This window comes from Anoplophora glabripennis, unplaced genomic scaffold, assembly GCF_000390285.2.
Source record: "Anoplophora glabripennis isolate ALB-LARVAE unplaced genomic scaffold, Agla_2.0 scaffold649, whole genome shotgun sequence".
Lineage (NCBI taxonomy): Eukaryota > Metazoa > Arthropoda > Insecta > Coleoptera > Cerambycidae > Anoplophora > Anoplophora glabripennis.
In genome coordinates, this window is record NW_019417210.1 from 254903 (window position 1) to 266498 (window position 11596).

Here is an 11596-nt window from a genome sequence, read left to right on the forward strand (position 1 = left end):
TGGAAATGTTATCTTAAACAAAATTGTTAAAATAGTTCTCTTTAGCTTGTTTTTTTTTCGAAGAGCGATATAGCAGACAAGTTTTTTTATGTTTTGATATGGATAATCTACAAAATCGTTAATGCAGATGGGTATTATCGCAAAAACTCATCATTTTAATAAAATTACCCTGGGAATTGGCCCTTCGACCAATTTTGGTGGTTTAAATCTCGGTAATCAGAAATCATATAGAAGTAAACGTGGCCTTATTAGATTCGTCTCGACGAAAGAACCAACATGCCAAATCCCAACTAGACAGCTTTTGAAATGGTTGGTTTATAGTTTAAAATTCGTAAAATTGTTTGAAAAAATTCACAAAACTACCTGAAAACATGCACAATAAAGCCTTTTTGTTCCTGACACTATATCTTTTATCGATTTTTCCTGGAAAATTCGAAAATCACTTTTTTTCAATCTCTGGAGTGGCGTTACCTCTCCACTAAAGATGTAGCAATCGACTGAAAGAACAAAATCCTGTTACAGCAATTATTGATTTTTACTTGGCAACAGCAGAATTCCAGTCGCGATTATTTATTTGAGACATTTCTTAATAATTCAACTCATCAGTTTATGACATTTTAGCTTTCAATCAGTTCAAAAAGGGCCCCGCGAAAAGATAATTTTGTTAACAAACCAACTGAAAAGAGGAATGCCAGATAATATAAAATGCTTTTACATACATATTCAGTATAAAATCCATTTGTATAATTTTTAAGAATGGAGTTTCAGCAATCCAAATCACAATTTGGAATGAATAAGAACTTTTCGCTGTTTTTTATATATTAATTTCAATAGATTTACCTAAAATAATACCTAATTAATACATCATAACTTTAATTTTCGATTGTTTTGTGCAAAAAATGATAGAAAATGTACTGTAATCGTGAGGATGGAAGTACTAAAGGTTTGAGTGAATCTATTGAGTTAAATCGGTAAAAATAGTTTCACTTAATGTTCAGTTTTTTTGGATTGCGAAAATATAAAGTGTGATAAGCCATTATTTCTAAAGAAGATACGGCGAAAAAATTGTATCATCAGTAAAACACAGGTTTCAATTAAAAATTGTAAATTTTGTAATGATTCATACAGTATAGGGTCATCTATGGAATAGCATATCGGGTAAATGGCCTCCACGGCTTTGCTTCTCATACGCACATTTTTGTCGAAATTTTCCATAACTGTTTTGCATGCGGCTGAATTTAGTTGATACATCGCTCGGCTTGCTGCTTCAAGGCGTGGGTGGTCGTGGGTTTGTTGGCATAAACCTTATTAAAAAAAACAAAGAAAAAAGTCCAACGGCGTTAAATCCCATCATATAGGTGACCATTTCTGATCACCAAATCGGGAAATTACACGACCAGGACATGACTTATGCCGTAATTGAATTGTTTCTTAGTCTGTGGCATAGTCTTTTTGAAATCACATGTCGTCTACATCCATATCTTACAATTTAGACACAAAAAACTGAATTATCATTACGTCATAGGGAGCACCATTAACTGTTATTGCCTGACCAGCCGTATTTTCGAAGAAAAAATGTCCAATGATGCCTCCAGCCCATACGCACCAAACGGTGACACGTTGTGGATGCATTTGTTTCCCAACAATCACTCGTGGATTTTCTGAACCTCAAATGCGACAATTTTGTCGATTAATGAAGCCATCAAGATGAAAATGACACTCATAGCTGAAGATGATATTGTTCGAAAAATCACCATCCACTAGTTGCTTCATAATCTGTTCAACGAACTCTCTTCGCTTTGCGTGGTCAATAGGCTTCAGTTCTTGAGTCAATTGATCTTTGTAAGCATGAAGAAGCAAATCTTTCGCGAGATACGCTGTAGAGAGCTTCACGAAATGTCCAATTATTGACCACGGTGTCGAACTAATGTTCCTGGACTCTGAGCAATACTCTCACAAATTGCTTTGATGTTTTGTATTGAACGACTTGTTGAAGGACGGCCAGAGAGTTTAAGATCACTGATTTGATTGATCCAGTCAATTCAAATCTCGCGTGAATTTTAGGGCATAATGTGATTTGTTTGGTAGATATTGAGAGAGTTCCAACAAATTATATTACAATAGTGTTTACATTCTATTTTTTTGGATAATGTGTATCACCATACAGATATCGGCAAAATCAAGAACCCTCCTTACTTGATCTTCTCTTAACAAACGATAACATTATAGCAAATCTTGAATTGCATCCTCCAGTTGGCTGTTCCAATCATGTTGTTATAACTTTTGAAATTCAAGTCTTTGAACATAACATTGCCCGAAATATTATTAATAATATTACGATGCAATTATGACGATCTTCATTTCCAACTGAATAGCTTATCCTGGGAAGACATTTTTTCTTCTAATAACGTTGAGGAGATGTTGAATATTTTTCATAAAGTTATTTCTGATGCTATGAGTAACTGTAGTACTATTATTCGCAAAGTTTCAAATTCTCAGAAGCCATATATTAGTGGTGATCTTAGGTATAGTTAGAGCTAAGGCGAAGCATGGTTTTTGGCGTGTTGCTAGTCAAAATTTTGAGAATAAACTTGTGAACAAAAGTTCCAAAAGCATTATATAAGTATACTAGAAATCAGCTACAAACGATGGATCTATCTCTGTTAGTGATCGAGAAGCTGCTGAAGTGTTCTCGAACATGTTCCGGTCAATATTTTGTGTTGAACCTTTTGGACCACTTCCTCCTTTACCAAATCCACGTGCTGAAAATTCTTTAGAAAATATCTTCATTTCTGAAGAGGTGGTATTAAAGCAGCTCCGTACTAACTCCTCTCTAGGTCCACATGAGATACCTGCAAATATATTAAAGATCTATGCAACAGCCCTTGCGAAGCCTCTTTCGTTCATAATACAAACTTCTTTAAGAACAGTCCAGCTTACTGGACTGGAAACTTGACGTAAATAACTACAGACCAATAAGTTTAACAACTGTCTGCGTAAAAACTCTGGAACGTATAATAAAGGAGGAACTTCTCAGCTACTTACTTGCCCGCAACATTATCCCTGATAACAGCATGGTTTCCTTCCAGGCCGTTCACCTTCACAAACGTTTTATCGTCTGTGAACTGGTGAACACTATGGATAGTTAAGGGATTTCCAGTCGACGTTCTGTATTTTGATTTTGCAAAGGCGTTCGACAGAATCCCGAAAAATAGGTTATTGTACAAATTAGAACATAATGGAATAGGGGACCCATTACTTGCCTGGATAGATAGTTTCCTCATAAATCGAAGGTTATCAGTACGAGTTGGCAAATCGCATTCGGAATCTAAAGTAGTTCTTTCTGGGGTACCACAAGGTTTTGTTTTGGGACCAGTCCTATTTTTGGTCTATACAGCCGACCTCTGACTGAAGCTCAAATCGCAGAATGCACTGTATGCCGATGATACTAAGATATTTGGAAATGCACTGCAAAATCATCAGACTCTACAAGATGATATTATTTCCATCGAGCACTGGTGCTATGATTGGCTCATCCCACTGAATTTAAATAAGTGTACTGTTATACATATTGGTTCAAATAATGCCAAGTCAACATATACTTTCGGTCGAGGTCAACTTATAACAACTGTCGAAAACCAGAATGATTTGGGTATAGTAATCAATTCCAGTCTCACTTGGTCTGAACATATTTCCACCATTGTGAAAAAAGCCAACTCCGTGTGTTATCTTTTAAATAAGTGTGTCCAAAGCTCAAACAATCAGGTCTTCTTAAAATTATATAAGTCATATATTTGTCCACATCTAGAATACTGTGTGTGATATGGTTCCCTTACCTGTTAAAAGATATCAATCTGATAGAGAGCGTGTGGAGAAGATTCACAAAATGGATCCCCAAATTTAGAACACTTCTAAATCATCACCGTTTGGATAATTTGAAAATTACTTGTATTAATGTCAGACGTCTTCGTGGTGATCTTATCTAAGTGTACAAGATTCTAAAAAATTATTATAGCCTAACTTTTGTAGACTTATTTAGATTAAATTTGGATGAACGTTTACGTGGTCATCAGTTTAAATTGTCTAGAGAAAACTTCAAAACATCTTCCCAAATAGAGTGTTCTACCATCAGAATAGCCTACCTTCATCTGTTGTTACTGCTCCATCAGTCAACTCTTTCAAAAACAGGTTGAATGCATGAATGTTATCAGAATTTTTACAGTGAGTGCGCGCCTAGTGTAGTTTCGTGTGCGGTTTATAGCCTGTTCTGCTAGTTAGCTGTGATTTGTATGGTTATTTTGGTATTCTGTTCACATACTTATTTGTTCTTTTTCTTTTATGTTAGCTATTTATTTTACTCTTACTTTAAAGCTGTTAACTGTCATTTGGTACATTTTATTTGACTAATAGGCTTTGCGCCTCTGTCCTTGCTATTATGTAATAATAATAAGAATATAAATTATTTCATGACATACCCTTATGCCATTAAAAATATGTTGTATAACATTTTCACTTAAGGAGATTATTGTATTAAGCAGAAACTTGTATTCCTAGGGAATCAATATTTATTTTAAAGATAGACAAAATGTTACTGAAATTATACCTTAGACATTAAGTTTAAATGAACTACTTTCTGGCAACTGCTGTAAGTCTCCATAAAATATGTAAATTTTTTATCAACCTCCATCTTGCTTTAACTTTGCGCGGACCTCCAAGCATCGCCGGAATATAACCGAGAATTATTGTGGCAGAGAATGGGGAAACGGTCTCCTGTAGCCAGAATCGTCAGATTTATATGGATGAGGAAAATATAAACAGCTTCCTTAGTGCCCGTTACTTTCCCTGGAATGACAGACATCAGGGTTTATTGCTTTCGAAAAAAGGCCGTATAATATCGCTTTATGCTCATCTAGGGAATGCTAAGAGTGTATTATGAGCATTTAACTAAAATATGTGCTCGAACACCCCACGAGATGAATGAGAAGGATTTCGAGATGATGGAGCGGTATTTGGTTTAGTATACACAGGGCGTCTAAAAGATTCTCTCGAGCGCATTTAGTAGAAAAGAGTAGATCTTTTATGAAAGATGACACTACAAGTTTTTGATGACAAAAGNTTAATTTGAATTGTATGTAAATAAAGGTTAGGTGTATTTACTCTGCTTTTGTTTTATATAATTAAACCATACATCCCCTCTACAAAGTTAATAGCCAGCGCCTTCCGGTAAATTAAAAAATAGATACACACAACGTAGGTAGTCCTTATGACGATCACATCTTTTTGGCCACAACTACGTTTACTTATTTTTTGTCGAACATAGGGTTGTTATATTACAATATTGAAGAATTCAGTTGAATACCGGGATAAAAAAATCCAGCGCATTTAGTAGAAAAGAGTCCTTTATGAAAGATGGCACTACAAGTTTTTGATGACAAAAGTAAGATTTGTTAAAAAAACAAGAAAATGTAAAAAGTTTTAAGAGCCTTTTTGTTGTTTCAAGTCGCCTTAACTATAGGATTAGCGGTAACCCGTTTTTGAGAATAGTTGGCCAAAATCACATTAAACAACATAAATCAACTGGACAGCATTGTTGTCATTAACGTTCCCGATATAAAAACATACTTAAGTAGAACATTTGCAGTTTGTGCTCATAACAAGAACAATTTGATCATGTGCTGTTGAGGCCTTTAGACGTAACACGCAATCGACTGTTTTTATTGGATAAGAAAGGAAAGTATACCAATAAAGTCGATGGATTAAATTCTATTGGAAAAGGACCAAACCATAGCTTCCTATCTAAAATTGCCAGGTCGTAAAACCTACACAGGGCACTGTTTTAGAGGTACGTCCGCTACGCTTTTTATAGATGCTGGAAGAATTCAATTGAAATAGATGTGTGTGACATTAATATTGTCGTATTTTAATAAGAACTGGTGTTTCGTTGTGTTCCCATATTTATTTAGCCATACCCGTATACAGGTCTGGCCGAACTAAACGTGGAGGTGGTAGAATTATATACGATGTAAATTGAAGAATGCGCGCGCGGGCAAACGCCGCACAAACACAGCCGCACTGGGCGACTGGGCCATAAATTTCAGTTGTTGACAAATTGCCTAGCAGAGCAGTGTAGTAATGCGGAATTATATCTTTGTTGATTATTTTTATTTAATAACTTTTCTAATCTAAACTAACAACCGTTCCTCATCCTTTTCTGGCAAGGATATGTTCATATCTTCCCGTTGGTTCTAGGCGAGCAGTAATATATTTTAATGAAAACGTAAATGTTTTTTGATATGTCATAATCAAAATTTACCATCAATACAATAAAACAGTTTGAGGACATAAATAATTAAAATATGTTGTTGTCCAAATGAACATATAATAGAAATTTTCTACACATTAGATACAAATTAATATTATTTTTTACCTTGAGCAGAAACCTTTTTTAGGGACGCCTATGAAATTCATTAAATTTTATTGCTAGGCGTTTTTATACATGTTCAACTGATTTCGGAAAAACTATACCAACCAGTTTCCGTTTCTAGTTCATAAACGGAATCAGGGTCGCCGTTCGATTACAGTCCTTGATGGGTCCGCAGAGGTCCTGTAGCGAAGTCCGCCTCAGGTTTGGATAATTAGCCTTTCCGGATTTTATCCCTCTTTGGATTTGTTTTGCGATTTTTCAGTTTGAATTCCGTAATGTTATTGTCTATTTTTACATCCGGCGGTATCGTCTGTTGTAACTTCGGTGTTCGGGGGCGCCTGGGAGCGTCTTTGGGACTTCGACGGAAATTTTTGGAAACTTATTATTTTTATCGCCTCGTCTTCTAATACTCTTGGAGGATGGTCTGAGGCCCCCAGACATCTTCATCTCAGTATCTTTACTTGGTGGCTGGAAACGGTTCCGATTGGAAAGTTGAGAGAAAATTCGTCCTGCTCGGGACAGTATTTCGTTCATTTTCTTCAATAAAATAAATAATTTATTGTTGTATTATTTTTTTTACATTACCACACGGCATACGGTAATTGCCTACTACCACTTCGTATTTTTATCACCAATTTTTCAACTTAAATTTTTTAAAACAAATACCTTATATGACACTTGACTGCGAAACATTTTCCTTTTTCGAATGATTTTGGGCAATCTATTCCTTAACTTAAAACCTTTTATTTCCTCTTTATTTTTCTAAATGAAGAATTATAATAAACATTTGTTTCCACTTTCACAAAAAAAAAAAATAAAGTATCGAAAACTAACGATATAAAGTCCTTTCAAAGTACTCTGCTACTTTAAATTTAAAATTAAGGGTGGGAGAAAATGTTACAACATCACAGTTGACGCGAACAGACGGCTTTTTTAAAATGATAATTCACACACAATTTGCAGACGTCTACAGCAAGAAGATTAAGCGTTCATTTGGGACACACTGTATTTTTTGAACACACAGCCCTTGAGCCGACCCTGTCTTCGTCGACGTCACGAACACCTGAGACACAGACTGTATTGATAAATCAAGAGTTTACGAACGCTATTCAACGGCGAAAAAAATATCTCACCAAACCAAATAATCTCAGTCAGAACAAATCATCCCCCTGTCCTCTTTCATGCGAACTTCTTCCTCTTCCCAAATATTGTCTGCGACCGTCTCCCCATTTGTCGTGGAATATTGGAATATTTTTTACGGACTAAAAAAATCGTTCTTTTTGTATATGGGTCAGCGTTGGAGAAAATATATTTCTACAAGAGACGTTGTGTTAAAAAAGCCGTGGAGAGATGATAATGGACTTTCGCAGTAACAAATCAAAAGTTGCGAAAGGTCTAACCGTCAGAATGAAAGGAGGAGTCCGGATTTGTTCTCCTCGGCTTGTTCGGGGGGAACTCCTTCTATGTTAGATTTATACGCCTAATTTCATTCGAAGGGACTATTCAGTGGATTGTGAACAGTGGTTTGCTTATCTAACCCATGTATCTTAATAGAAATAAACTTAGCGAAAAGTATATATACAGGGTGTGCGCATATAAAACATATTTTTAAAAACATGTCGCTGCCGAACTACATGAAAAAAACTGCTGTTGTATTTTAAATGACAGCTTTATATTTGATAGCTACTTTCTTCAATTTATAAATTACTTATTTTACAAATAAAATGGACATATGAATGGATATTTTCCTTTGAAATACAACTGTGAATCAATAATAATCTAAAAATATTTCGTGCCAAACAAATTCTGTAGTGTCGAAATTAGGTCTCTCGACCTACATACAAATTTGCTATAATTTGCATACAATATGTATAATATGCATACAAATTAAGCATATGTATAAATACAATACGATACAATAATATAGAACAATATTACATACAACAGAGCAATATAGTTTGCATACAAATTTTGCATTCAAATTTTGCGTACAAATATTTGAATACAAATTTGGTATAATTGCATAGGAATTTAGTAATTTTTTAATAATTATTAAGATAAATCGCCAGACTAAGTTTTATTAATCTACTTCAAAAGTATTTGGAAAAATTTGTGTCTTACTAATATTTTCCAAAAACTTTAACATCCTGTATATTGAACATTAATCTATTTATAATAAAAATTGAAAAAAGCATTTATTTAAGTGAAAATTGTTTACTAGAAACTGTGTTTGTCTGTACTGACAGTTTTCCAAAAAAAGCTCAATTGCTATTCCACTTGAAATCTTTTTTACAAAATGACTGTATCTCTCCTATTCAAAACTGTATACTTGTCTTTTTATTTCTTCAAGAATCTCTACCACTATTATTATATATGGTGTTTTTTTAAGCTGTATCATACCTAGTTCCTTCCAATACACTGAACTGCCATTTCTCGAGATACATAAGGTTGAAGTTAAAAGATATTACATGAAGGGTATTTTCTAAGTGTGTGTGTCTGACTGTAGGAGATTGTTCTTTAGGTCGCTTTAGACAAAAAAGCCTTAATAAACAAAGTTGCTGTAACGAAGTAACTAATTAAAGGCAAAAGTTTAGTAAATTGATACATAAATGTCAACCACAGTCACTGTCAACTACTGTCAAATACTGTCAGTAAAAACCCAAGAACTTCGACGCCACTGGTTATTTTACAAATTAAAGAATTAAAGCCTAATAAATATGAAAACAAAAATATCACTTTGTAGTAGCTAATTTGATAGAACAAAAATATAAGATATTTATTTGAATGATTACATTATTTAGCAATTTCAACATGTATATCAGGTATAAGTGTTTTCCTACAGTGCTTTCATAAAAGCCCGAGTTTCATGTGACCAGATTTGTTTTGGCGTTCAGTAAATTAGGTTTTCTTAAGTTGGTGTATCAGAAATTACCAAGGAAATATTACTATCTAGGGACCCTAGATAAAATGTCCACCCAGAGGCATTTGTAGTCTTCCGTGTTTACTGCCTGTTCTTACTTGTACAATTTAGCAGTGTTTACCAGTATTTCTGCGCTTTTCTACAAATTAATCATTGTTGAAAAAATCAAGTTGAAAACAAAATGTTTTTCGACGTTTTTTCCGTAACTTAAATGAATATTTTAAGGTTAATTATGTAAATTTTTTAACGTAAATCTAATATTAAAAAATTGTAAATAATTAACAATTTTGAAAAATTTTTAATATTACTATTAGAAAGTATCTTTTTATCAACATATAAAAGCTTATAGCTTTATGCTGGTTAATTTGTGTATTTACAAGAAATAATTGTACATAATATATTGATAATATGTCCATAGGTGGATGAGTTGTGACATTAAAAATGCAGCGGCATATGTATCCCTGTAGGGTTTCTGTTCAGTAGAGAGTACAATATTGTCAATGAACATTTAAACGACCATAATTTATTAGACCTGACGTTTCACTCGGACAAGGCATGGGTACATTTATATGGTTATGTAAACAGTCAGAATTATAGAACTTGGCTTCAGAAAATCCGCATAATTTTATTGAAACATCGTTACATCTCCAGAAGATAAGTGTCTGGATAGTAGTTTCAAGAAGACGGACAATAGGTCCAATTTTTTTCGAGAAATAATAAATGTAGACCGATAACGTAACATTTTACAACAAGCTCTTTAATTAATACATGACGATGAACTGCAGCATGGGTATTTTCAACAAGACGGAAACCGAGCACATACTACAGCAGAAACTGTAAGATATCTTCAGGAAGTTTATGACAATAGAATGATTACTAGGGTTTTGTGACTCGCTCGAAGCCCTGATCTCACGCCTTCAGATGTTCATTTGTTTGGACATATCAAAAATAAGATATTTAAACATCATCTCCACACATTTGAATAACTGGAAGCAGCAATTGAACATTGAGCATGAAATAAACTTTATAACACCAAATGAACTTGAACGCATTTTTGAATGCATGAAATGCTGAGTAAATTTTGGTTTGGAAAATGGAGGTGGTCATTTTGAATATCTGTTAATAAATTTGATTATTATAAAAAATATTTATTAGCTGAATAAAAAACTGTGTTTATGTTGGCATTGTAAGCTAAATTAATTTACTATTATATTTTAACATTGAAAAAAAAAACTAAATAAAACAAAGTTTTCGTATTTTATTAACATTATCTTCATTACCTCTGAATGACAGTGTGTTACAAAAGAGCCTAAATTTTTTAAAGAATAACCTTCAATCAAAAAATACTTTTTCAGTGGGATACAAATTCAAAATATCTTAGAGGGGTTTGATTATTTTGTAAGTAAAAAAGGTAAAGGATGATTTTTTTTCTATTGAAATAGAACATATTTTGCAGATTAAAGTTCAATGTTTGTAAAGAAATGTAATATGTACTCCACTGGTCTATCACCTGTCTTTAGGAAATTGTGTGTTAATCATTGACTCCATTGTGAGTTTGGTTGCCTAATAGTCGCGATCACGTGGGAATCGGACAATTATGAAAGCACTGCATTAATTAGTTAGACATACAATTTCTGGTTTATATTTTGGATAATATACCATTATAAGACCATTGTATACTATAAGTGACAGTTAAACATGTGAATATTGGATATAAAACGCATATTGCTAGCACAGTTGTATAGTGACTATAAACCTTATTCTTTATTAAATCATTGTATAACTAGTATACAACGTTTTTTATACCCTTTACGAAATAATAGCAATAACTGTTATTAAAGTGTTCCATATCGTTATTAGAACATCTAGTACTGGTTATAAGTTTTATAATAATAAATGTATTAAACTGTTGTATACTCTGTATGAGTTAAAAACATATGTCATTAAGTTTTCAGAAATTTTATTGGATAACTGTAATTACAAGCTAAGGTTCTAATGTAAACATACATAAAACATACTTTTAAGCATTAAAAATGATGACAAATCGCTCCCAAAACTGTCCAGTTTATTTTCTTAGCAACGATGCACCCGTATTTTCTTGTATTACATGAGAATTTGCACTATAACTCTTCCACCTTAAGAATGAAGCATCCCCAGAAAGGTTGAGCTTCTTTCCATATAATTTTATTTCCTCTGGTTGATTGACTTTATACCCATGCTCTTCTTTGTCACCGTTAACCTTCTGTTCCTCC